This window comes from Falco biarmicus, chromosome 3 (genome assembly GCF_023638135.1).
Source record: "Falco biarmicus isolate bFalBia1 chromosome 3, bFalBia1.pri, whole genome shotgun sequence".
Taxonomy (NCBI): Eukaryota; Metazoa; Chordata; class Aves; order Falconiformes; family Falconidae; genus Falco; species Falco biarmicus.
The window spans coordinates 46684044-46710869 of NC_079290.1; the positions used below are offsets into that span (position 1 = coordinate 46684044).

The 26826-nt window shown below is 39.2% G+C and overlaps 1 protein-coding gene across 10 annotated transcripts in view; it reads right to left on the reverse strand.

Annotated features, from left to right (window-relative positions):
• Positions 1-26826, reverse strand: part of FAM110B (family with sequence similarity 110 member B) — a 116086-nt gene that overhangs the window by 67177 nt on the left and 22083 nt on the right. For 4 of the 10 annotated variants that reach the window (XM_056331162.1, XM_056331168.1, XM_056331169.1 and 1 more), the window contains one exon: positions 17421-17553. The exons of 2 other annotated variants lie outside the window; for them this stretch is intronic. The gene's annotated coding sequence lies outside the window, so the exon portion shown is untranslated. Of the gene's footprint in view, positions 1-8484; positions 8595-17420; positions 17554-22183; positions 22253-26826 lie in introns of all 10 variants that reach the window. 4 more of the 10 variants (XM_056331165.1, XM_056331167.1, XM_056331166.1 and 1 more) reach the window with 2 other exon arrangements.

Consider the following 26826-nt stretch of genomic DNA (forward strand, 5'->3'; position numbering starts at 1 on the left):
TATGCTGCGAAGAGCACAAAAACTGAAGGATGAAGTGTAGCATTCCTTCCTTTGAAGGGAAGTCAGACTTGCTCACTTATGTAATTAAGAATGTTATTTCCAATTCTGAGTAGAAAGTGCAGCTCCAAGGCCTTCTTTGATCTTGTGTGATGACAATGAAGACCCATCAAGCTCTCTAAAGCCCATTGTTATTTTATTCTTCAAAGACTGTTTTCCGGTCTCTTACATCTCTCTATGCGAAGTGTTTACGTTGAGCTGCAAGATGCAACTAGAAAGCAAGTCAAGGTGTGACTGTCAGAACATGAAGTGATTCCTCACAGATGCTAATGTGTACAGGCGCTCGCTGAAAACCTGCCCTGCTGCCAGCGACCTTGCTGGGAGCTTGGAGACTTGAAGTCTCAAAGGTTTGCAGTCTCTAGTCCACACCCATAATTCAGAGTTTCAGAGCAACTCTCAGATCTTGCTACTTTACACAAGAGTTGAAGATATTCAGCACAATGAATCCCAGAAGAAAACTAGCTTTGAATTCAATAGCTTTCGTTATCATTTCAAGGCTAACAAGTTTGAAGACAGCCTACTGAACTTCAAAACTTTTTAGCCAAATGTAAAATAAATTTAGATTTTAATCTTAGAAAGATTATTAATTTAATGACTAGAAATTGTGTCCATATAAGACTTCCAACCGTGACTCGCCATACTAGAACCCAGTCTCACAGACTTCTTACAAGAAACCAGAAACATTTTGCTGGCACAGATGAAAAGCCTCTCCAGGAAGAGAAGTTTAATTATTTAATAGAGGAAGTCAAAAAGCCATTTTATAAAAGAGTCTTCAGGAGTCTCATTCCACATAATGTTCCCGAATAAGAGCACACTTGCATCTTGGGCAGCTTGTAGACCTAGCAGCTAAAATTCACAGGGCTGATAAGATCCCAGACCCTTCTTCCAAAACTGCTTGCAGGTTTTATCAATCCTCTAATGCAAAATGAGAGCACAAGTCACATAACTAGGGCTACCAAAAAAAGGGGGTCAGACAGGTACCCACCTTTCCAGCCTAGAGACCCCCACTCCTTGTTAGCATGGGAGCTAGGGAGCGCTCTGAAGAAGATGGGAAACGTGCACCAAGGGGACACCATCGCGTACTGGGGACAAATTACACACTGGTCTCCATTCTCAAATCTTTTTCAGGCAAAACAGCAGGCATTTTCCTCACCTTCCTTTCTTAGGCCTGGGGGCAAAACCTGTTGCCCATTTTCTCCACAGCACATGTCTGCATGACACAGTAGCCTTACACAAGTCACCACTTGTAATACTACTGATGCCAACAACCAGAATTTCCTCAGGTGGCCATCCTCACAAAGTGCTGACTGCTCAGAGGATCAGTCCCAAATCAGATGAAGCCTTTTATCCCTTTGTCCTAGCTGCAAATCGCCAGTGCTTCCAAAACAGGTTTCTATAATCACAGGCATTGAGATCTTCAGTTTTACGTTAAACAAAATGCAAGTACGTAACAACCTTTGTCTCACCAGCACTGTAATTTAACACTGCTGACACACACATCATTTTAGTGGGCATTTATTATTTCAGCAAGAACTTATATATCAACATAAGATTAGGAATAAAGCAGGCTAATGGTTATAGGTCTGAATTTAAGTCTCCACTGAGAACTCACATGCGTATTTGTGCTCACAAGATGTAGCAAGTATGACTCGTCTTTTCTAATACTGTACCCTGTGAAGGACAGCACATTTTTGAGATCACTGGTTTCCCACTACGTCAAGCAGGTGATGTCTCAGTGGTGAGTCTTAAAGTCCCAAACATGTCAGAGGTGGAAAGGGAAATCAGTAATCCCGTAATAAATTAACCTTAATAATGTAACAATAATCTTTTTTTCTTGCCCCTATAGAAATTAGGTACAAACATGGGAAGACAAGGTCAAAAAGTAAGCACTCAAAATTAAGTGAAGTCAGAACTGGAGCTTTCAATCTGTCTCAAACACTTATTTCCTGCATGTTCTACAATAATGTAGTCTTTAGTGGTCTGAAAAAGAAATTCTTTCCTTGCTCCCCAAACTTCTGCCTTAATCAAGATCTAAAGAAGAAGCTGCTCCAATGCTAATCAGAAATTAAACAGACACCGATACTTTCAAAGCAAATTCCAGCAGTCTGTAGTCAAAACATAAGCAGCATAACCACAGTAAAAGGGATGCTAGAGAAGGGAAACATGAGCAAGTTTCAAAGTTGCAGAAGTGTTTAATACTGACTGTATTGCAATGTCACTGTATGCATTATTCATATTTTATAACAGAAACCACCTAAGTATAAAAACACTGCACAACTTAAAAACCATTATAACTTCTATACTCAGATGGACCGCCACATGCAATCCCACCGTATTCCAACCATTAGCATAAACATTTATATTTGGAAGGACCGAGGGGGAGCAATGTAAATAACCCTGCACATAGTAGCAAGTTTTCACACTGATCAGTTCAGCACACAGGCTACAGTGTCTGCATGGCTAACCCGCAAAATCTAACCGTTTATCTCAAAGTATTCAAGCTATTCTGAGTACTTAAAACTGCCCCATTTATATAATTCCGTATCTGTTTCATTAAAAACAAATTGAAATAGCTTTGAAATATTGATGTTGAGAAGAATTTAGAAGGCTCATTTTCTCTTTGGGTACTTGGAATGTAACATCTCTTATGGTAAACTAGTACACTACATCAGGAAACAGTAGCTTTTCTATTGTTTTGCATCAGCCCCCAGTATCAATACAGGCTGGGTGGAGAATGGATTGAAAGTAGCCCTGAGGAGAAAGACTTGGTGGTGCCGGTGGATGAAAAACTCGACACAGCCTGACAATGCGTGTTTGCAGCCCAGAAAGCCAACCTTATCCTGGGCTGCATCAAAAGAAACACAGCTAGCAGGTCAAGGGATGTGATCTTCCCCCCCTACTCTGCTCTTGTGAGACCCCACATGGAGTACTGCGTTCAGCTCTGAAGTCCTCTATACAGAAAAGACTCGGACCTGTTGGGGAGAGTCCAGAGGAGGGCCATGAAGATGATCAGAGGGCTGGAGCACCTTGCCTATGCCCAACACTTGGAGAGTCTGAGTTGTTCAGCCTGGAGAAGAGAAGGCTCCGGGGAAACCTCATAACAGCCCTACAGAGCCTAAAGGGGGCCTGCAAGAAAGCTGGAGAGGGACTTTTTACAAAGGTATGTAGTGATAGGACAAGGGGGAATGGCTTTAAACTAAATGCGGGTAGATTTAAATTAGATATTAGGAAGAGATTCTTTACTGTGAGGGTGGTGAGACAACAGAACAAGCTGCCAAGAGCAGCTGTGGATGCCCCATCCCTGGAAGTGTTCAAGGCCAGGCTGGATGGGGCTTTGAGCAACCTGGTCTAGTGGAAGGTGTCCCTGCCCATGGCAGGGGGGTTGGAAATAGATGTTCTTTAAGGTCTCTTCCTACCCAAACCATTCTATGATCTTATCAATAAAATAAGACCAAAAAGCAATTAAATTAGATCTATGATTTCTTTTTTAAAATTTACTTCATAAGTTAGGGTAAAGAATTAACTATGTTAAGAAGTCTGTACTCATGCAAAATTTGGGATTTAAATTAACTTTAACAGATCTGAGAGCTCATAAAGGAAAAGCCTGAAAGTTATCTTTCACGTTTTGCAGTAGTCATAATATTTTTTTAGGTATCTGTATGCATATTTTTTCAACTTCCAAAACTATTGAAAGAATGGATTTGGAGTAAAACTAGTAACTCCTTAAAGTCTTCCCAAAGATGTCATAATATCTCATGTCTCACAACCCACAACATCCCTCCAGCCTTCCTGTAGCTGAAGTCTGAGTTAGTGTTTGGCAGAACTTACAGGTAACTTCAAGTAAATAAAATACAAGGGGAAAAAGTACCAAGCCAAACTAACTACGATACATGAGATGGTCTGGAGATTAAGAAAGTAAAGCCTGAAATCTGTAGAAACTGGTGGCAGTGAAAGAGATACATGCCTGCACTTGAGAAGTTTACCATGTAAAAAAAGAAAAAAAAAACCCGCCACCAAAAAAAAAAACCAAAACAACATAAAAAACAAAAGGAAATGAAGAAAGCATGTGTACAAAAGAAAGGGGCAAGAAAATCTACACCTAGCAGATATTTACAGGAGGCAGAGAACTCCAGAAAACAAAGGATGCCTTCCAGGTGGGAGTACATTGTTGCTTACCTCATCAGCTTTCAAAGCCTACTGGAGGCAAATCTATAAAATTTGTGAAGAAAAAAGTAAAACTGCCATTGTTGTACACGTTATTTGCATCTCACTACCACAAATCTCAGGGGAACTTACCCGTAACTACTTTAAAAACAAAATTATCCAGGCAAGAACCTTCCCAGCAGCAACATAAGCAGCAGTCATACTTGCCAACCGCCTTTCTTGCAGTGTGGACATAACTTCTTTTACAGATAAATACATTTAATTTACATAGTCTTCAAGGCATCCAGATGGAAAAACAGTATTGATTTCTTGTCTGACCCCCTGTAATTCAGCACTTCAATCTAGTGAGATAAGGTGGCAGATATCCCAATCTCTAGTTAAATACATCAGTCTGTGGCACACAGCATTTCCTCAATGGAGTAGGAAAGCCGTTAAGGACAGAGTTATGCCTTGGCAAAGACCAACCACCAAAACGAAGGCATCACTGGAGGTAGTCACTATCAGGGAAACTCTCACCAGGTGGACCCCACAGCATGTAGCAAAGAGAAGTCACCTTCTTAAAAACGGTATCACCTCCAACTGAAAATTGGACCCTGTTGGCAGGTGGGGTGAAGTGTTTTGTGTTTGAAGGTACCATGAAAGAAGACCGAGGACTTATCCTCCACATGCCCTGACCATCAGATGAAAGAGCCTGTGAAGAGCCTGCAGAGGCTGTACTCGTGAGAACACTTGGGAACACTTCCCACATAGTTTTGAACTTTTATTTTTCTAAACATTAATGAAACTCCCTGTAGCTTACAACTGAGAAAATGAAGATAGAAACAAGGATAAGAAGATAGAATAAAGCTAAATATAGGTATAGTTACCTGATGCTTTAGATAACTGCTGAGTCACTTGAGTACTTGCACTAGAATTAAAGCATTCGAAAATTAAAGGCTGCTGGGGTGCAATCTACAAAAGAACGGAAGACTACATTATGTGCATATCCAGGCCACAGTCCTTTTTCCTCCTCCTCCCCCAAATTAGCTGTATTTTATTTTACAAGATGAATCCATTTAGTTCTTTCTACAAAGTTCTTTAACACAAGGAGTATCATTAATTTAAAGAGATTCAAAGTATTAAGCTAACAAGATATGAAGCTATTATCAATCAGGACTCTATACAAATACCTTTTCTGCTTCCCTTAACGCTGAAATTTATAGCATTAACTATGACTCAGATAGGTGAGTGAGTACAGTAACTTGGCATAATCATAAGCAATCATCCAAAACAAGGTGATCTAATATTTGTAATTTAAAATTATCTTGCAATCTGACTTACAAAATAAAGAAAACTAAGATATCATTCAGGTTAGTCAACATTTTCATTACAGGCTGCCTATCAGAGTGAAAACTCAAGTGAATGGGCAGTGCAGAAGAACATGTTCTTGTAGAAATAAGTTATCAAGATAATAACTTGGAACAGTGACAAAGTAAGCATGGAATAAATAGGTTTACTCATTTTTTCAAACCTGTTCCTATTAGTAGAACACAGAAAGAGAAGAAGATGACAAATAGAAATCTCTATAGAAGACAAAACCCTACTGGAATATCCACAGGTAGCAGAAAATTTCATTTAGAATTGATGCAAGTGTATCAAGTTTGGATATTGAAATGATTATGTTTTAATGCCAAGCAATTCTGGACAGAGATAACTTAAATCACACTGAAATCACTGACTAACTTCTGGCTGAGGTCACATATCTTAGTCTTACTTTGCTCAAGTAGTCCACCACAGAGAGCTTTGGATCAAATGCTGTTTATATGACACATGAGAAAAGCTCCTCTGAAAGTTTACAGCACCTAGCCTAATATAAATTACAAATTGTGGCTGCAACAGGCAGCAGCAATAAAAAAGACAAAAGGAATATATATATATATTTATTTTTAAACAATATTAAACAGATCTATGCATTAACATGTCTCTTTATGGAAAACACCATATATAGATCAGAAAACTATTTGAGGATGTTGATATGTACAAATCAGGTCTAGGTTCCAGATTGTGCATTTATCTAGTATAAGTATTTATACTTGCTAAGTCTATTAAGAACCCTATTATTAAGCAGCTTGTTAATTGCTGGGGGTAACAAGCTCTTCTCATGCCATGGTGCCATAGTAGGATGACTCAGGGACAACAGTGAAAAAATAATCAATGAATGAATTCACTGAAAAATTATTTTGTATTCTCTGTACTCTTCGGACTTTAGTAAATCAGAGCACCTAGTACTAGTTCCAGAGGAAAAATTAAATAGGCATCATTTTTGCTCAGCATGCACTCTACAAAACTCTAAGCAGCAAGCCTGAGTGGAAGCATCTGATTTTATCACATAGCAGGTAATTCTGGATCACCTAGGATGACAACTACCATGACAGTAGCTACCCTTCTGGAAGCAAAAAGGGCTATCTTGAAAAGCTACATTTAGTGGAATGATGCAACTTCTGGTAAGCTGGAAGACAATACCAGAACTGCAGTCACAGTAGTAAAATTTCAGGAGGACTTAAGTACTCCACTGGAAGCCCACTTAAGGCTCACCACACTGCATGTAAAGCGAGCTGCTTGCCTCCACAAAGAGCTCTCTTCAGTGCAGAAAACATGCGGCCTCTGCCTTCTGAAAAGCTCAATGCCCCATATCGCTGCTGGTCAGCACTAACCAGGGGTAAGTGAAAAATCCACAGAAGGCATTTAATGCAGAGACTAGCAGTCCATTGACTACTGTGACCTACTGGCCCCATTTTACATGTCAAGTCTCTTATGCAACCATAACTGGTAGATGCAACAGGAGGGATATTCCACCTAATGCCTTAATTCTATAAATTTTCCCTCTCAGACACGGCCTCAAAAACTTTGTGTTAAACAAAAATGAGATTCACCACAGGAGTTAAATTCCTTCACAACAGAGAGAAGATTCAATGTGAATAGAACAAAGAAAACAATCTCTGCCCTGTATTACATGGGTTTAGAATATCCTTCATAAATCTATGTTAGTCTTCCTTTTAAAAATTTTACAAAGTCCAGGATTTGGTTGTTGGTGGGGTTTATGGCTCTTTCAGGGAAGTCATAAAATCACATACCTAGTATTTTGACAGCGTACTTCTGGCAATTAAGGTAGCTGAAAATTTCACCATCTTTGAAAACGTATCCACTAAAGTAACAGCATGAATACCTACTTACTTTAATTATTAGGGGGTGGGGGTGGACAATCTGTGCATCTCCTAGGAGAATAAACTTCACAATTGTCAAAACTGAAAGAAAAGCTTCCAAAAGAACATAGCTTGCAACTCATCCCAAGTAATTTCTCCACATCAATGCTGACTAGTAGCTGGGAGTTCATAAAACTGCTGGTGGTTGGGTTTGGGTTTGGTTTTGGTTGGTTGGTTTTTTTAAAACAATTTAATCATAAAAAACAATCAGAAGAAAAAGTAGAGGCATTCTACACACCTCTGCCCCTCAAGTCATCTCCTTTAGATAAACTGACTGCAGAAATTCAGGCTGACATGGGGCATTGCAAAAGCCACAAAACGGCTTTATGTATCTGTGCGGCTTCCAGCAGTGAGTGCCCAGAGCCACCTGCGAGACAAGTGACAGCTCCAGACAGGGACCACAAGGGTCATGACGAGTACGTCAACTGTACATCATACTCCGGTGTGATCTCCACCTGGCAGCCATACAGAACATTGACTCTGATACCTGGACACTCACACACATGCTCAAAGGTTTTCTCACCGTTTTCTTCACGCCCTTGATTTGGAGAGGACCAGTGAAGGGTGGGACCTGACTGCTTTTTTAATCTAAATGAATGCTCATCTCCTTCTTTTTACTAGGTCAGCACTTCAACATTACCTGACAGAAAAGGCTAAGACCACAAGGTGATGCTTTTAGCAGTGTGGGGCCCCTTAAGGTCCAAAGGCCACATACAAAGCAGGTAAAACAGAGTTGGAAAATACAATTTATTTCTCTTTCTGTAGTTGATGGCCTTCATATGACTACTTCTCTGAGAAAATATGAAGCACTGAATAAGGGAACTCCAGGAAAGACCAAACCAAATCTGGAGAAGGAGGAAGAGAAGGAATGGTGAAAAGTTTGTGTAAACTGAATAGAAATCTGAGACTTAAGATGGGCAGAGTTCCCTGGGTGTGAGTTCAAGACAAAGAGAATTTCTTGTAGTTTTAGGAGTGCAATTGTATATAGCTATACAAAGAAATATGACTGTCATTCACTGACCTCTCTCAGTATCCCAGCAAGCTTTGTGGTCTTCTTTTCCCCATCATCAACTTCAGATACAGTTCACCAACATCACAATAATATGGCTGGGACTGAAATCCTCCGAGAAGCTTAAAATGAGCAGACACCAAGCAAAAACCATTAAGAGATCACTCTAACAGTGGAAGAAATACTCATCTTAGAAGATCTTATCCCTTCTCCTTTCTGCAGCTTCCCATTTCTTTGCATGCCGCTCCACCCATTACCAGGAAGGGCCACCAATTTTGGCTCATTCTTCACCTGACAGAAACACCTTGCAGGCCTCTCTCATCTGGCCACTTCTCTCACAAGCCCTCCACAGAGCTGTATTCCTCTTCTGGCCTGTCTGAAACACTAACCACACTGCAGAAACACTGGTCAGAGGGGCTCATCTCCCCATGCTGTCCAAGCCTGGGCCTCTCTAGTTTTGTCTCTCCACGAGTGTGTCTGCTATGCCATCTCCTGAGCAAGCTTTGGTGTCCCCACCTTCCTTCCTGTGACACCACTTACAGCTACAGGGATCTGCTCCCCCCGCTCCTGCACCATGGCTGTTCCTCCTTCCCCAAGACTTCCCCCGTGTCCTGAGGTACCAACTGACCCACTGCGCCCAAGCCTCTCACTAACTCAAATCCCTTTACTAAGCAGCTTCCAAACATTGCTCAGCAGCGCTGCTGAACAGCACAGCAACTTCAGCCCCACCACCAGCCACCTTCTACGACCACCTTCCCTCTTCCAGAACAACATCTTCACTTTCCTCTGCTGGCCTCCTCGCTAACACCACCTTCCTCACTATGCACAACTGCTTTGCTCACGTTTGAGGGTCAATGAATAAGGATGTTGAATAATTTTGTGTTGGGTATATTAATACATGCCTAAGGAACAGCAAGCCCCTTATTTTCATGCCAGGTATAAAATTTTAGAACAATTTTGGAGACAGAATAATGAAGGACACAAAAAACTAGAAAGTAGGAAGAACTGCGACATGCTTGCCAAAAGTATATTGGGCTAGACTAGCCCGGTACTTTTCCTTAGCACTGTTTTTTCTTGATAATGGCACTGTGTACGCTTAATCTCTAGACTTTGCTACTGTAATTCCTATGAATAGGAGTAGGAGAAATGGAAGGAGTAGTAGCAACATAAAGTGCAAGTTCATAATCAACACCTGCTAAAAGTGGCAACCATCAGCTAGAAACAAGAATAAAGACCACATGCATATCACTTTTGAATATGAGCTGCTGTTATGAAGCCAGCCGTGATGGGGGTCTTGGGCAAAGGCTACCCCAGGAAGAGAAAAACATAACTATTATTAATTATGAGCTTTCACTAAGCTGGAAATATGCAGCCTTTTCCTTTGAGGAGCAGAGTTAAGAGAAAAGCAGGATATTTAAGCTAGTTGAAGAAAGAAAATTACCAAAAATTTTAAACCACATTTTCAGCTACTCCCAACATCTTCAGCAAATACTTCAGCAGACAATCAAGATGACAGCTTGCACCTTTCAGAGGTGCACACTCAATGAAAACCATATGGTCAAGAAAATGTAGTTTATTCACCAACATTTCTCTGTTGAATCATCAGGGCACAAGTGTTCAAAATACAGGTTGGAGGAAACAACGGCTCATTTTGCGGAACAAGATTTCTACAGCTCATAGAAAACCAGTATCAAGCCTGTCACATGTAACACGTAATGTAGCATGTGCTACCTGCGGCATAACCAGTAAGATTAGTATACACCAATGAATTCATGCATCACTATTCTTTTGCATAGGAGTACAGTCATATTTTTGTATCATGTAGCAGAGCTGCAGCAACAGTGTGAGAAACATTGGTGCCGGTAGAGGGAGGCAGTTGCTCTCCAGGACATGCATCTTCACACTCCCTGATGCACAGTAGGAAGCCAAGGACTTTGTTTTTGTGGAAGTGAACTCACCCCTCAGCCATTGTGTAAATGTGGCTTTAAATCAAGCTGTAATTAGATTTTGCTGTATTTAACAAAACCCCTCTTGTTACTCCTCTTTTCCAGCTCTAGACAGTAAATAAATGTATTCGTGAAAGAAAAAAGGAAAAAAGTTTATGCCTCTTCCCAGAGCATGTCCTGGCACACATGCAAAAAGTAAGTACAAAACACAAAACAATAAGCTTTCGGGACACTCAATCTTCACATTACGTAGGAACACAAAGAACTCTCAGCTGGTCCACTGTCAGACGTCAGCTCACTTTTATCAATATTCTGCTTCACCACATTAACCTTGTTAAATGCTACTAACAGTCCAACACTTGGATTCTAGCTTTTCTTCATGAATTTAATTTACTTGGCAGAAAACACAAATGGAAATCTTTTGCTAAAGACTCAGGCAAACTAAGACTGCCACGTATTCATTTTAGAACAGATCTTTTCTTTTCCTCTTATTTTAACTATTATGGTCATAGCACTGCCTTTTTTAACCAAATAGCTTTATCTCCCCCTGCAGTCTTTATACAGACTGGTACCCCTAAACTAAAACTTGTGAGTTTTCTTCAAATCCATTTTACTGTAATACATGTTGCACAGGGTGGTTTTATTTTGTTGAAGCTCTTTATGAGCTAAACTGCATATTTCCGTTGCACTTTATGTTGCCATACGAAGAACTGCATAGCAAATAAAGTTGAGTCCACTCAGAAGAATAAAACAGTTTTGAATGCCGTCTGACTCCAAAGCTTACACAGAACTTTATGGTGGTGGTAACAACAGTGTGTAATGTAAACTAGTGCAAGGAAGTCAAGAGGACATGCCTAAGGCCACAAGCAAGTTAGCTGCTCATCTAAGACTAAAAAGTTTCTGCTCTTAATCTAGATTTTCTTCCTAGCAAGTCAAAGCCTACTGATAACTATCTGGCCTTAACAGAAGTTTCAGATTCTTTAAAAGAAAGGAGAAGAGACCGGCCACTATCAACTACTTTCATGCATACAACCACTTCTTAGGATTAAGTTATTTGCAGAAGCTACTCATTTTTAGGAGAGTCTGAGAAGTGGACCTTTTCAAAACAAACTTATTTCAAGAATGCACGCTCCAATATCCTAATTCCTTACAAATCTTCTGTCATGCTGCAAGGTTTAAGAAACCTAAGGCTGGTTTAGAGGACTCAAAAGATAACCTCCTTCTGAAGTCAATTGGCATTTCAATATCTAAATGGAAAAGATCAAGGTAAAAACAAATACTGGGAATACATTATCCTCCTATATATTGGGAACAGATTATCCTCCTACACCCATAGAAGAATTCTGACATTTGGTTGTGGGGTTTTTTAATTAGCCATACTAGCTGTTCCTGAAGGCAGAATAATGAAGTTTGGTTCAGTACACACCCAAAATGACAATTCAAAACTCTTATGTGCAGAGCTTCTGCTTCTGAAACTGTAAATCACCTGAACAAAAGCTCACAGGTATTCAGAATCCTCATTCTCACTGTACCTCCACTGATGAAAAAAAAAATAAATATATATATATATATAATTAAATATCCTGCACAGAAATTTGCCGTAACCAAAGAAACTATAGGTACATTTATTTTTGCTAACCTTCTTTGACCCATAGAAAACAAGAGTTTATTTTGTTTTGTTTTCTGGAAGTCTGGAAATTGCCACAGTAAAGTGACATGATCCACAACTGTGTGAAACATTTTGAGTAGTAATGCCTAACCAAGCCAACAACTCAGAAAAAAACTGGGGAAGAAATCTGAGAAAGAATGTAGCCAATGGTATGGTGCCATAACTAGGAAAGGGAAGTTTCTACACTAACTCCTGAAGTGGAAGTATACAACAGGATTAGCCTTATCTTATTTAAGTTTCTTAACAGCAAGACTGCATCCTTCTGACAGCATTCTGTTTCCAGCAAGACTCAAACTCCAATTGTCATTCTTAAAATAAAGTAGGAATAGCTATGTTTGGCAGAGCTGGAACCATCAGGACAAAAAGAGCCAAAACAGTTCATTCAGGTTTGACTCAAGAGGAAAAACTAAATTTCAGGCTAGACAAAAATAAGACAACATATTCCAAGAAGCTTCCAGCCTACCATTTTTAGGTTATGCCCTGCACTTTTTCCTGCTTTTCAATTCATACATAGGAAGGTCAGATCATAAAGCAGCTTCCACTGTGGTATTTCAATTCAGATTATTCTCTACAAAATAATTAGTGCCTTTCTTCTCATCACTCATGTACTGTTTTGCTAGTCTGAGAATGTTATTTCTGTTTGTCTATTTCCAAGAAGCTTTTTTTGATCCTGTCAAAGTACTAGCATCCTAAACGTAGCTATCTCATGCTTCATGAACTTCAGTGCAAATGCTGTAAGCATTTCTTTTCTTCGTAACTACAGTGTTTACATGGGAATACAGTGCTAGTACTGTAACCATGCAAAGTAAATATGCTGTAGTAAATGTAAGCTTTATTCAAAGCATAACTTTAAAAGTCTTTATGGCATACTCCATCCTGGACTGCCAAAGCTAGTGTAGGGAAAAAAGCAAAAGGAAAACTAAATCACAAACCTTTCAAGCTAACAAGAATTTTGGAACAGTCAAACTGAAAATCTAGGGGCTAAACTTATTCTCAAAATGTGTCAACCTGTTTGTTAAAGTCAACAGCATTTCAGTTCCACAAAGATGGTATGAGTAGAAATGGGTAAATATTTGAAACATTTTACACAAAAAACAAAAGGGGGGGGGGGAGAGGGAGGGGGGATATGCCTCTTCTAAAGATTTGTATGCTGTTCCTTGTAGCACCCTTTCTTTGAAAGAGTATGGGGGGGGGGGGGGGGGGGGGGGCAGTACCACTGATAATTTGATAAGTTTGCAAAACTGTAGTCAAGGAGAAATTTATGACTGTACAAACACTGAAGATCAAGATTTGTCATTGAGACTAAGTGATGCTAATACTGAGGCATTCAGTCCATCTTCAAGAAGCATTTTAGAAAACAAATTTAAGCTGTTCAAAATGTCTTGGCAATAGCTAATATTTGAAATCTCTATTACGTCTACGTTAGCAGCTACTGGATATAAGCTGTCCTTATTTTTATCGCAAACATAATCACACTGTCACGGTATGCTCTCCCACACTACTATCAAAAAAGATTTTGTAGCAGAATATACATTCAGGAAGTATCAAAAACTCATTATTTACACTATCAGTAAAACTACTCAGTAGTCTGAAAATTTACAGGATTGTTTTAAAGAAAGTTTGAAACTGTACTAAAATTCAGGCCTGTAAACCTGATGTTTTCACTTTTTCTCCAGATAAGCCTAATCATTACTATCTGCAATTTGGATTCACATACTTCTCTATCAAGCCTCACATGGTAGCCTTTTCAAACAAAATAACACAGCTGTCAGCAACCCTGCTCTCCGTCTCAACTGTATCATCACCTTCTGCATCCTCTCAAGACAAAAAAAAAAAAAAGTCCAAAAAACCTCCAACCTCAGACTTTTGGACAACTCAAATCCCCATCTTCCTCTTTGCTAACCCACTGCACCCCAAGCTACCCAAAGGACCACAATTCCTCTATATCATCTTCTCAAGTTATTTAATCACCATGAGAGTGTTAAGTATATGGGAGAGATAAAATGGTTAGAGGATAAAGAAACCTGAATCAAAGTTACTTGAGAAATGGAAGTAGAAAATTTCTTTTTAAAAAAAAGATTAAATGTACTTCTGGCAAGTTAGTGGGCAAGCATTAAGTTGCAATTTTCCTTCTGGTAGAAGTTAGCACATCCAGCACGCAGACCATTACTGAGGGACTTCTCAAGGAAATACCTGGGGAGAAAAATCAGTGTCAGCAACCCCATCCTAAGGGCTATCTTAGAAAAGAGTTTCTGCCAGAAGTTAAAAGCTTAAGCAAGACTGAAATCCCATTAAGGAAGAAAAAACGAGGGAGAGAAACACCAACAGCATCTTTAGAGAGAGTTTAAATAAAATCAAAGCTATTGGTGAGGGCAGAAGGGAACAGGAAAGGCAACAAAGGCATAAAAGTTGGTGTACTATGAAAATCTGCACTGTTGGTTTCACTTCTTAAAAAAAACAAACATAGTTCTATTTTAAGAAATTTTTTGGACTGAGCCAAGGCAACACTTGCATTTTACCTCCTCTAGCAGAAGAAAAATGAAAGAACATTTAACATTCAGAGCTTCTTTTGTACTAAGTCAAAATTATTATACTACACCTTAACACTGCTGTTGAATGAAGGCCTGTTTTTTGGTTTTGCCCCTTGTGGGTTTTTTTTCTTTTGAGGAAAAAAAAGACTGCACTGAAAGGCACACATGGCATGTACATAGAGCTGCTTTTGCTGATATCACTACCACAGAGCTAAGTACTTTAACTCAGGAAATGCAGAAAAATGAACGATTTGAGAAGAAAAAAAAAATAAAGCAGACTGAACGGTGCTATTTTGAAATTCCAATCTAGTATTAATGGCAATAAAGCAGAGAAAAAGCACGAATAAAATCAAACACCATAGTATCTCAGAGATACAGCAATGCCTGAATAAATCAAAATCATCAGTTTTGGTTTGCGGTACAGAAGTTCACATTTGAATGCAGCTGGATCGCAGTCAACTAGCCAGCTCCCATAGCAGCACCTTCAAGCTGTATTGATTTCTACGGAAGAAAAGGAACAGCAAATCTGCTTGAGCAGCATTGCGTCATTCTTTTAGTTGGCTTGAAGTAGTAAATTAAATGTTTTCCATTAGTATGGTAAAGAAGCTATACAATTTTGTTTTTATTTCGAATACAGTCTCAAGTTACGGAACACTTTAGCTAACTCTGCAGCAAGGACTACGTTTCATGTTTGTAAAGCCAGCAATTCATGCTTATGTGAAACCAGATGTGTACACTGCACAGTTCCCAGGGCTGTGAAGGTTTTTTTAAAATGCTTTGCTCTCAATTAAAAAAGACCCTGCTTTTCAGTTAAATCATGGAATACACTGAAGTGGAAAAAACATGGGGACGGGGGCGAGAGGGGGAGAGCAAAGGGGGTGGGAGCAGAAGAAAACTAAGGGAATAAAACCCACACACACAGAGCAGCATATGAGCAATGCTGTATGGTACAACAAAGAGCAGCACAGTTCTGAGAAGCAATAAGCATAACATTACTCGAGGTAACAAGAACTCCTTGATCAATTATTCATATAATTTACAACAACAGTTGCAGCTGCATCAATGAAAAAAAAAATCTAGGGCAAATATAAAATCTTCACAGCTATGAAGTGCCCTTGATTTTCACCAGAACATTTGGCTGTCTCATATCATGTGTTTCTGATTAGCAACACACCCCTCCAACAAAAGGAAATGAGACAGAAAGGCACGGAACAAACTGCCTTGCTTGAAGTAGTGACAGCGTTCAAGGCTGTATTTCAATCCTCAACACCATGCATCACCAAAAACTGACAGTACCCTACACTGTTGTACATGAATCCTAACCACCACCCCACTTAGATGAATCTGTGTACCCCATGGGATTATGCAGATACCTTCTATTTAAGTCTTTAGTCTTTCAATGTGTAAAATCACATTTTTCAAATAAAGTTAAGAAATACTATTTTTTCTTTTTAGTGCATGGTTATCTCAACTTGTATCATTTCATGTACTCCTAAGGCAAATGTAACAAAGGGAAACATTAAAGAGAAGTATTTCTAGATTGTTTTGGGTTTTTTCATCCAGTTTGAAATCACTGTACAATCATCATCAGTTTTTCTGCTCTGCCAAGGTTTCAATACAGTATCCTTAATTGTTCAAGATGGACTTGCTAGTGGACTGAAGAAAGCTGAATTCAGAAAAGTGAGAAGCAGAAAGTGAATGGTACACAAAAGGGATGAGTGGGCCTAACCGTGCTTGGTGGTTGTTACTCCCAGGCACATACAGCAGATCATGAGGGAAGGTTGTGAGGTGAAACACTGACCGTGCTAATGGCAAAACTCATGCCAGTTTTGATTTTACTCTACAGATGGTAGGACAATGAACTCTGGTCTAGTTTGGAGCTCTAATTCCAGTCTAAATTAGAAAGATCAATAAAGGATTAACAAGAAAAACTTGCAGTTCTTCTTGGATGAATCAAGGAATATTTATTTAAAGGAACCGTCCAACAATGAGGTTAACGCCTTGCAACAGCTATTTTTAAAAAAATGCACAAGTTGGAAGACCTTTAGAAGGACCAACGTTTAATCTTGAAGAAATTTGTAGAAAACTTTTCCACTACTACTCACTTTTTTCAGCCAAATCCCTACACAAAGTTCAATTAATCTCTTCAGTATGAAAGAAAGATTCTGCATATATCATCACTACATTCAAAATCTCGTCTATCTAACAAAACCATAGTATAGTCAAATCTCCTAAAGTGCCTGGGTCTGTAGCACTGATAGGTTCAGCAAAGTTCTTGAGGTCACATTTTCTCTTTCATCCATCAGCACTTGTCCTTTAAAGCAAGAATGAGATCTGGATGACCATACTAAGAAACAATTGTAGTGCCAGTAAACAGAAATTCATCATATGCAAACCTCATTCTCCTCCCATTGCTGAAGACATCCAAGAGTGTTTCCATATTTTTGTGGCCACTCAGAGCAAGCTCTGAGTGCAGCAATTGAAGTGGGATATGTTTCTAAAAACAAAGCATGCTGTGGAGCTCTGAAACAGCCTGATCCCTTGTCAACAAAAAACTGCATATTTATCTTTCTACTAATTTTCTAAGTATTTACTTCTGGCTCTAACCTACAATGCACTATATCATCATCGTTGTCCCCAGCATTTGCTATGACACCATTTGTACCAGGTAACAAGCAGTGATACACACAAAAGGAAAAAGCTTAGAGATGCAATTAGGGTGTTTACCTATTAATAAAAGAAATCCTTATTTTGAAAATTTTAGGAACCACTTCCATTTGCTTGAAAAATTAATCTCTTTACCTTGATATAAGATTTCTGAGCTCCTGCTAAGGCTGCCTGGCTTGTCAGGAGGTCTTCACCTTTACCAAGAGGTCTCCAGACAGAGACAGGTCTCTTCAGCCCTGGAACTCCCAGAAGCTCCTTGCAGCAGTGCCTGGAGACACAGCAAGGGAAAGCATTTAGCTTCATCATCATGCTTCATCAAAGCCACATTTTTAGGATGAGCAACAAGCACCCTTTTAGGTTGAATCTTTTGGCTTAAACAACATACATTTCAGAAACCAGAAATGTATGTCTTCTTTTGGAGACTGAAAGGCTGCAAAGAGGTGGTTAGTGATACCAGACAAATGCTCAGTCAGCTGTAGATGTCCCCTAGTGTTTATATTGCTAGTCCTAACAGCATAATCTCCAAGCTCTGAAATTTGACGGGTGACCTACAGGTCTCAATTCCGAGTTTCTCTCATGTCATTATTTCCCTGATGCTGAAACTGCTCAGAGACTTGCCTTGGGAATGCTTCAGAGCACTGAGCACAATTGGCGAGACATCATCTTTTTGGGGGAGTCACAGAGTGCTGTGCCACTGCAGGCAAGAAACCCAGTCTGCAAACCACCTTACCTCCCCGCGCATGACCTCCACCTAGCTGACAAAGCAATCTGTGTTAAATATGCATTCCAGAACACTGTCTTTTGCTCAGAAAAATTCAAAATAAAAATCCATAAACTCCACCATCAGAAGGGAAGGATAACAATGAGACTGCCTTCCTGAAATGAATGCAATTCATCCCTGCTTCTTACATGCAAAACAGCCATGCAGAATTTATAAGGTTACAAGATGTGATGTACATCCCTGTTTAGGTTTATGCTCTTTTTCTCAACATGCTACCTGAAGGTAAGACCAGCTCCAATCATAATACTCTAAGAAGAAAAGTACTTGGGTACCTGAGATTTCTGGTTTTATTTGACAGCATGTGCTCAAGCAACCTTACTGGCACAAGGAGATGGCACTGTAGCTTCTTTTAAGCAAACATTTCTGAGCAGTTTCGAATCATTTCAATCTTCTGATCAGTTATTCGCTCTAGAAACAGGACTGCAATCAAATTACAGACATGAAGAAACACAGGGTTTCTTTAACACAAATCTCAAAACTATTTTAGAAACTGTTTAAGCACAAATTCAATAAAAGAACTGTCTCATACAGTTTAATACACCAAGTGGGCAGTAATACTTGTCAGATATCAATTACTTCGGGTTTCCCCACTCCCAGTCTTTGGGGAACCTGTCCAAGTTTGGATCTTGACATTAATACACCTAAGACGAGGGTTCATTTGTGTTGGGCAGGTGGATGGAGCATTGTCTTGGAGACTGGCCACTTTTGAAACAGTGGTACAACAAAAATGAGTAACAATGGAAGGCTTTCAGAGACAGATGGGCACTTTAGTGTCAGTGCTTATAAATTAGAAAAAATAACAAGAGGAAGCATAAGCATATTCAGAGTGACATAGCATTAGAGCTACTGAGTTACTATGGGAATGTTGTAGTATTGTCATTCTGGTATTTGGTAAAAGAGCGGGGGAAAAAACCCAGCATTATAAAAACACGGGAGATTAAAAAAAAAAGTTTTCCAACCTTGCCTTGGTTAGTACAAAAATGCCCAACCAACAGATTAACGATCAAAACTACACTCTTGTCTTACTAATTATTCTGATATTCCAAATTACTGTACTTTTAAGGAGTAATTCTGAACTGACACTCATTTCAGTCTCAAAACTAAAGCAACTTTGCAAGCAAAAGAATGGCAGCAACTCATAGTTTAAGACTGCTATAAATTCATATTTGACAAGTCAGAGGGGAAAAAAGGGAACACGGCCATTAATTGCAGCTAGTAAATCAGTTCCAACCATGTTTCTTGGCCAGCAGCTTGAGCAAGTTCAAATACAAGCACTTTTATCTCCAAGTTAAGTAACAATTTTTACAGCTGCCAACAGGTCAAGACAAAATACACACCCCCAAAATCCCTAGAAGACTGCTAGATGTGCTGCTTAAAAAGAAAAACTTGTGACAAAATACTGTGGAAATACAAGTTTCTGTCTTTTTGTGCAGGAAAATACTGAGCTTCATGAATTCCTCCCTTTCTGCCCTGTTGAAATTAGAGTTCCTTGCTTTCTGCTTCTCCACTAAGTTGATAGTTTAGAGTCTGCAAATATTACAGGTTGTAGCTCCCAAATTTACATCTGGTGCTGATAATGTTACCAGTCTCATACAGGAAATATATACCACCAAGTTGAATATATTCATGTCTAAAGAAGAAAGTATAGTAAGAATGTATGCACATGTACAAATAAATACATATATCTGTAAAAGTAGCTGCACAGTTACCAGTCAGCTTCTCTGAGGCACTCAGAACTGCACTTAAAGTATTTTTATGAAACTTTTATATTTATAGACTACATCCTGAGTTTCAGCCTTTATCCAGCAAGCTGGAGCCTTTTATGACACACGTCGTTTCCTGCTTCACTGTCCAGTATCAACAAGCCTTTGGGCTTTCTTTCTAAAGAGTTTTCATCCTCACTTGCCACGTTCTTCCTCTCTTTCATTCTCTTGCTAAGTATAAAATCGAAGTTTCAGTATTTACAAAAATACACATCTCAAGGAAGAGAAGCCAAACCTAATTCAGAAGGATCCATGAATGAATGAATGGGTTTCTTATTCTAACAATCCCAAAGGAACTGATCGAAACCTTCAAACCTCATTCAAGTCTACCCTGAGGTTTCCATAACCCAAACTAAAGTCTTCAAAAACATAGGATTTCTTGACAAATAAATAAGCTGATATGGAAACTCAGCAGCAGACAATTAAGCATTTGATAACTTGATGCTTTGATAAAGCATTACCTTAATCTCTGTCACTGGGGAGAAACTGAAGTCAGGAAACTGAAACTAGGTGGCTGGAAGAATCTAGCTACTCAAATAAAATCTACTTTCTGTGCCAAAAGAGATACGAGTGCTTTCTGCAGCCAAATAGAGCACAAATCCTGAGAGACAATAGTTATTTAACAAAGCAGAAGAGGTATAGGAGATCTCAGCTGCACACGTAACTAAGAAACAAGGAAGTATTTACCAATGAATACTGTGTCAAAAATTTAAAAAAAGAAAAAATATCAGTCTGCTTAATGCAGACCCTAAATTTTCACAGGTGAGAGGTGCTGAGTCACTACTCTCACATCTCTATAGCTTTCAGGTCAAAAGCTCACATCAAACAAATTAAGAAGGCGTAGTCAATTTAGAAAACACAATTTTCAGAAAAATTAATTAGGGGAGTTTTGTTAGGAAGAGGCCATATCCACTAACTCCAGCAGTTTCTACCCCTGTGGACAGGCATGTTTTCATTAAAAACAAAAAAAACCCTAAACTGTAGCCTGCTCACTTATTCATCATTAATCTACTGAAAAGATGGAGGAATCAAATTAAAGAAACCTAGAAAAATCAGAAGTCAGGCTTCCCACAATTAATGTTAACATGTTCATACTTCACATAGTGTTACTGTAAGTATTACTTTATATTACTTTTCCTGGCAAATAAATGCATAAGTATCTTCAATATTGGAGGTTTTACTTCTGAGCTGGAAAACTTATCTTTCACATTTTCCAACTTTATACACAACTGCTAAAAAAATTGTGACCAAGAATAATAAATAAAGTCAGTCACCTACAAGAAACGAGGAGCCTTACCACAAAGTTTGATGAAAATACTACTAATTTTCCCAAGTAAGCGTTACATCAACTGGACAACTGGAAGGCAGGCACATCGTTAAAAGTCTCACAGTTTCACTACCACTACTCCTGCAGCTATGAGCATCTCACTAGAAGACTCTGAATCAATCAGCACAGCTATCCAGCCGCTATACACTTCAGGGGAAGTTACAGTACAGTGTGTACATATGCATGTTTGAAAAACATCTAAGAGAAGAGCCAAAAACCAGAGTTTCATTCTACCCTCATTAGTTTTCTGCCCACATTCTCAGATATTCTCTTCTTCTAGTCTCCAGGACTGAGGGTTTCATGTAAGGTTTGTATCAGTTATGGATTAAGCACTCTGTCCAAGGAAATACACATATCAGGTACAGACAAGCTGTAATTTTATGATCCATATGTATTGTTGCACCATTTCTCAGTAAAACACAGCCGATTCCTTAATGCAATCACTTGTTTACTTACAAAATCAGAGCTTCTGTCCTTCTAATCTTCCTCACTGGACTACTTATAAGTTTATAAAGGCAAATGATAAAATCTGCATTTATTCTAGGAACTTTTTAATGGAAGTCTAGCACTTTCCTGGAATGAATCACAGTCAGTCAAGAAAGTATAATAGAAAAAAAACCAAAATCAGGAAGAACACAGAAAATCAGCTTTTCTGGCCAGTGTGCTACCTGGTCCTGCAGGATAGGTTTCCTTTTTCTAGAGTTAAAATATGAATGAAAATAAGTATAGATGTTCTGATAGAAGCAATTGGGGTTCTTAAGCATCAGTGGGAAGTCCAGTAAAACAGGACTCCAAAGCTAAGTAAAAAGGTCGTCTTGGAGGGCAACGAAAGGCAGGGAAATTTCAGTAGTTGAAGAAAGCAGCAGTATGGATGGACCTGATGGGTTTCCATCCTGCCATCCTCTTTGCGCACCTGAGGAACAACAGTCAGATGTCAAGCAAATTAATGACAAGAAAAGAACAGTCAGATTTAGGTCTTCTAAGACAAACACCTAAGATAGGCAGTTACTGAAGAGGATGGACACACCTGTCATGGGGAACCATTCCTTCAAGAAACTCCACTGAAAAGCAGAAGATGACTGAAAGTACTCCCCAGCTGAAATGACAAGCACAATTCAAGAGATACCAACAAAAAACTGCAACTGGGAATTTATGAACCAAGTTTATATACAAATGTACAACCTCCTACCATCTTCGGTCTCTGCAAACATAAACCCCTTGCCTAGGGACTTGGAAGAGAAAAGCCTGTACACTTGTGAACGTCCCTGGGTTTGGTGATAATGGCCAAGCTAAGAGTTGGAATAAAGACTGTTGAACAGTAAGAAAAACACGTTATATGACAAAATGCAAGCATAATGATTCAAGTGACAAAAAAAGACAGGTTAAATAAAGGGCCTGGTACCATGATTTAAAGTAAATATGACTAGGAAATCAGAACAATCAAGCTTCTCAAGTTTTTCCTGTGAAAGGGAATAGAAAAATACCATGTTGCTTTATTACTATAAACATTACAGAGAACCATAAAATAGGGTACAGAAGTTGAAATCAAGGCAAAAGAAGAGACCCCCTTTGTAAAAGTTTCTGGTGACTTCTCTAGCAGTTAAAAAAGGTCAATTAAGCTCCCAAAAAGTGCATCAGTAATTAAGAATCACTCATTCAGGGACAATGATGTGATTCATTGACTTGGAGGTCTTGAAAATGGCTTAAGACTTGGACAGAGCCCTAGAGATTTCCATTTATAGAAAAAACAGTGTACTCTTGAGTCTTTATGGATGATCCAGGGAACATGCCAGCACACACTATGTTAAAGAGTAATGTCCAAAGTTTTGTGAAAGATAGCCTGGGTATAACACCTGAACTTTTTTTGTTGTTGAGTTTGCAATTAAGCTTTATTCATTTTTCATTGTCCCCATGAAAGCATAACCACTTTGTAGTTCATGAGATGGAAACTAAGGAATCTGTTTGACTTTAGGACAGACATTGGAAGCAACTATACACTATCACCATCTTTGCCTGCTATCTGGGAAAAATCTGAAGACAAGACACTCACATGTATATTTTCATGAATAATTGTATGCAGCTGAAGAGGGAATCATATATGTTACACTACCCTGTCTGCATTCTCACAACAACCTTCCCAAAAATTAGCAGCACCTAATGGTAGAGCTGGAACTCTACTAATCATAACAAAAGCATGGAACTAAAAACATGAACTGTGCATAAGACAGATTTTAGACTTGACAAGGGTGACACTTTTCTCTGGCTTTTAATAGTGACACCATTATCATTTTAAGAAAGATACTCTGGAACGCATAGACACTTTCAAAAGTCTTTGCAACATCAAAGTTAGTTCCTTAATGCCTTCAACAGATTTGGACTCATGATTGTTTCTGTTGCAAATCAAGCCATAGTTGGAGAAGTAGGATTTTTACGCAAATTATAAAACAAATTTGCTGTAGCTTCTAATCTTCTGCACCCCCTGTCTTGCTGTATCTGCATAAGACACACTGTGCAAGAGAAATGGGAGTTCTAAGCCTTCTATCTGGGTACTGAACCACCACAAGTTGTGTTAGTTCTCCCCTGGGTATGACCAAGGGACAACGACCCACATTCAAACAATAAGTGTGACATCCAGTCCCATTAAATGATCAAGACAGCTCTTGTGTTTTCAGTACTCAGTTAAGATGCCAAGGTAAAACCTCCCCAAGCAATTTTTCCAGGGAACGATGCCAGGACACTGCAAGAGTGGTTCTCCAAAGTACCTGCATGACTAGAGGCAGCATGGCATTTTCATCAGATCTATGGGAAGACCAGGAAGTATGAAAGTGCCAGATGGTTACTGAATACCAAGTCACGCACACATTCAGGTCATCTTCATTTGCCCACTGGCCAAGACAACAAGAACTGAATTTGCAATACAAGCTTGAGAACTAGAGTAAGTACAAATTATTAATGAGACATTTGCAAACACAGAGGTTAAAACAAAACAAAAACAACAACAAAAAAAGTCACGCACTTCACAAGAAATAAGAAAGAACTGGCAGGAGGAATCAGCTGAGGGAAAGTCATCAATTTATCATTTCATTAAGCATGACTGAAATACAGACGGACATTACAGCCTGTAAAGGCAAATTTTCCTCTGGCCTAAAATACTCTCCAGCCCATACTTATACATGCAAGTTTCCAGGTAAAGAATTTTCATCAGCAAGTTATTAAAACCTCAAAGTAGCAAGAATTTAGTTTAATCTATATTCACTTGAGGACAGCCACTTGCTTACCCTGTATCACACCCAGACTATCAATTCTCTCTTTACAACTTAGTATAACCAGGAAGACTAAATTCCTGCTTATTCAATTGTAATTATTCCTCTTCAGATGTTTTACAGATGAAGGAGGAAAGGATACTGACAGACAAACTCAGTTTTAAACTTTAAATCAGTCAAAAGCTGAAATGTTACTAACAACAGACATGAAACAGGTAGATTGCCCATGATAGGAAATACTAATCCTACAGCTTGGCTTCAAAAAAACCCACAGTCCAATTCTCTGGGAAGAAGATGTGCAAAGCTTTGACTTAGGGTCAGGCCACAGAGTCAAATATATGAAGAGGACATGAATCAGAGATTATTTCTAAAACTTCCTTTTCAAAGCAGAAGAGAATAAGCACCAAAAGTATTCATAAAAACATACCAACAATGAAGAAAAGCCAGGTACAAGAGCAATATATAGTACCGTACAGACTTCAGCCAGGCACAGATGTGCTGTCTGCTGCAGCAGTCAGTCCTACTCCTTGTCACCAGCCAAGCTTGGGGACCTGGCTCAACTTTTGGCTCTCACACCCAGGTTTCATCTGCACCAGACGTAAGGAGGGGAGCTCTCCAGGACAGTATGCAACTGGGAAGTACTCCAGGACGCCGCAACTTTTGACCAGCCTGGGGACTCAGTGAGGCTCAGGTCAACACTCCTCAGAGTACACACACTACAAACTTTTCCTGGAAACTACATTAAAGCATGATTGTTGCTTATTAAATATACCTAATATTGGACTACAAAAAACTACAAGCAGTTTAATGCCTGCCTTTGTAACCTGTTTCAATACTTTACTATCATCGTTGATAAGAATAGTAAAATGGTATCACACTTGCAGGGAAAAAAAAAAAAAGTGCTAGGTATAGGATAACAATGATCTAAGTAATGAAGCTGCAGAAGAGGTCCCTGCATCATGCTCAGCGATGCATGAAGATAGGATGTCTTACCAAGAGCCCTCCTCCCTGGACCACAAGAAGTGGAGCCCATCCCTAGGCCAAAGGCTCAGTGTTCAAACGCAGTAGATGTTTTAAAAAGCAGGAATTAAACACTGCATGCCAGCTCTGTAAAGTCTACCTTCCATGGGGGCAAAATAAGATTCTTGTGCTGCACACCACAATTCTGAGAAGCAGAAAAGGTAACGACTTCATATAGTGATGCAACTCGACCTTAGAAACGGGCTATTTGAGGCAATTCTGTACAGAAGTAAAAAACACTGAAGATCCCTTTATTATTTACTTTGTTTAAAACTAGTTATCAAAATCTGGTTATTGATTAGAAGATTTTAATGAAAAAACGTATTATTACTATCCAGAATTTCAGTGTAGTGCTACAGCACTTCATATCCCAGAGGAAGCGAATCCAGGCAACTGCTCCACTCCAAGTAGCGGGAAGCTGGCAAACACAGGCAAGGGGCAAGCAGCCAAACCAACTACTACTGTTAAGAGTGGTATAAATCAACAGTTTGAATCAGATTTTACACTTCCTTTCTGAGGACTCAGCCACTTACTGCTTCTTTTCTAAACATTTATCAACCTTGCATCAGGTCCCTATGGTAAGGCAGAAAAGTGGCAACAGCTGTAGAATACCTCCATCAGTTTGACCTTGATTTGGGCCTTGATTTTTTTTGTCAAACGTCAAACCAGGAGAGAAGCTTAAGAGACTATATTCTCACACTGTTCTCACAACTCATAGCCATAAACTTTTGACACTTTTCTTATACCTTAAAAAAAAAAATATATCAAGTAGTAAGTACATCAAGCAGTCCCACAAAGGATGACAGCTGATAGGGCTTGCCACATGCATAGTCTTCCTTTGATAACTCTTATCCTCATTTAACAGTGCTGAGGTCAGGGAAGAAGGAAAGAGCATACAATATTTTTAAAAAAAGAATCTTTCACAATAGGAACAGAGTTCATGAAGCTGATAGTTATTTCACAGCAGCAGTCAGAAAGGAAGAGAAAGGACGCATGGGAGGCTACAGCTTGCCAGTTGCATGTCATCGGTCCATAAAGCAAGGTCTCTCTTCTACGCTGAAGCCAAAGGGCAATTAAGAGATCATCCTACCCTGTCACTCATTCTGAAACTACCTAGCAATTCTTTTCTAAGAAATAGAGATGAACCACTAATACCTGCACCGGTTAATCTTTGGAATTGCAAATGATCTCAAAGATAACAAAATAATGCTGGTCATTTGGGTTACAAGAAGATCTCCAAAAATACATGCAACATTTTTCTTGACCAAAACATGTAGTTTTCACAGGAGGCACTCATATCACAGAACAGTCAGGGTTGGAAGGGGGCTCTGGAGATCATCTAGTCCAGCCCCTGCTAAAGCAGGTTCACCCAGAGCAGGTTGCACAG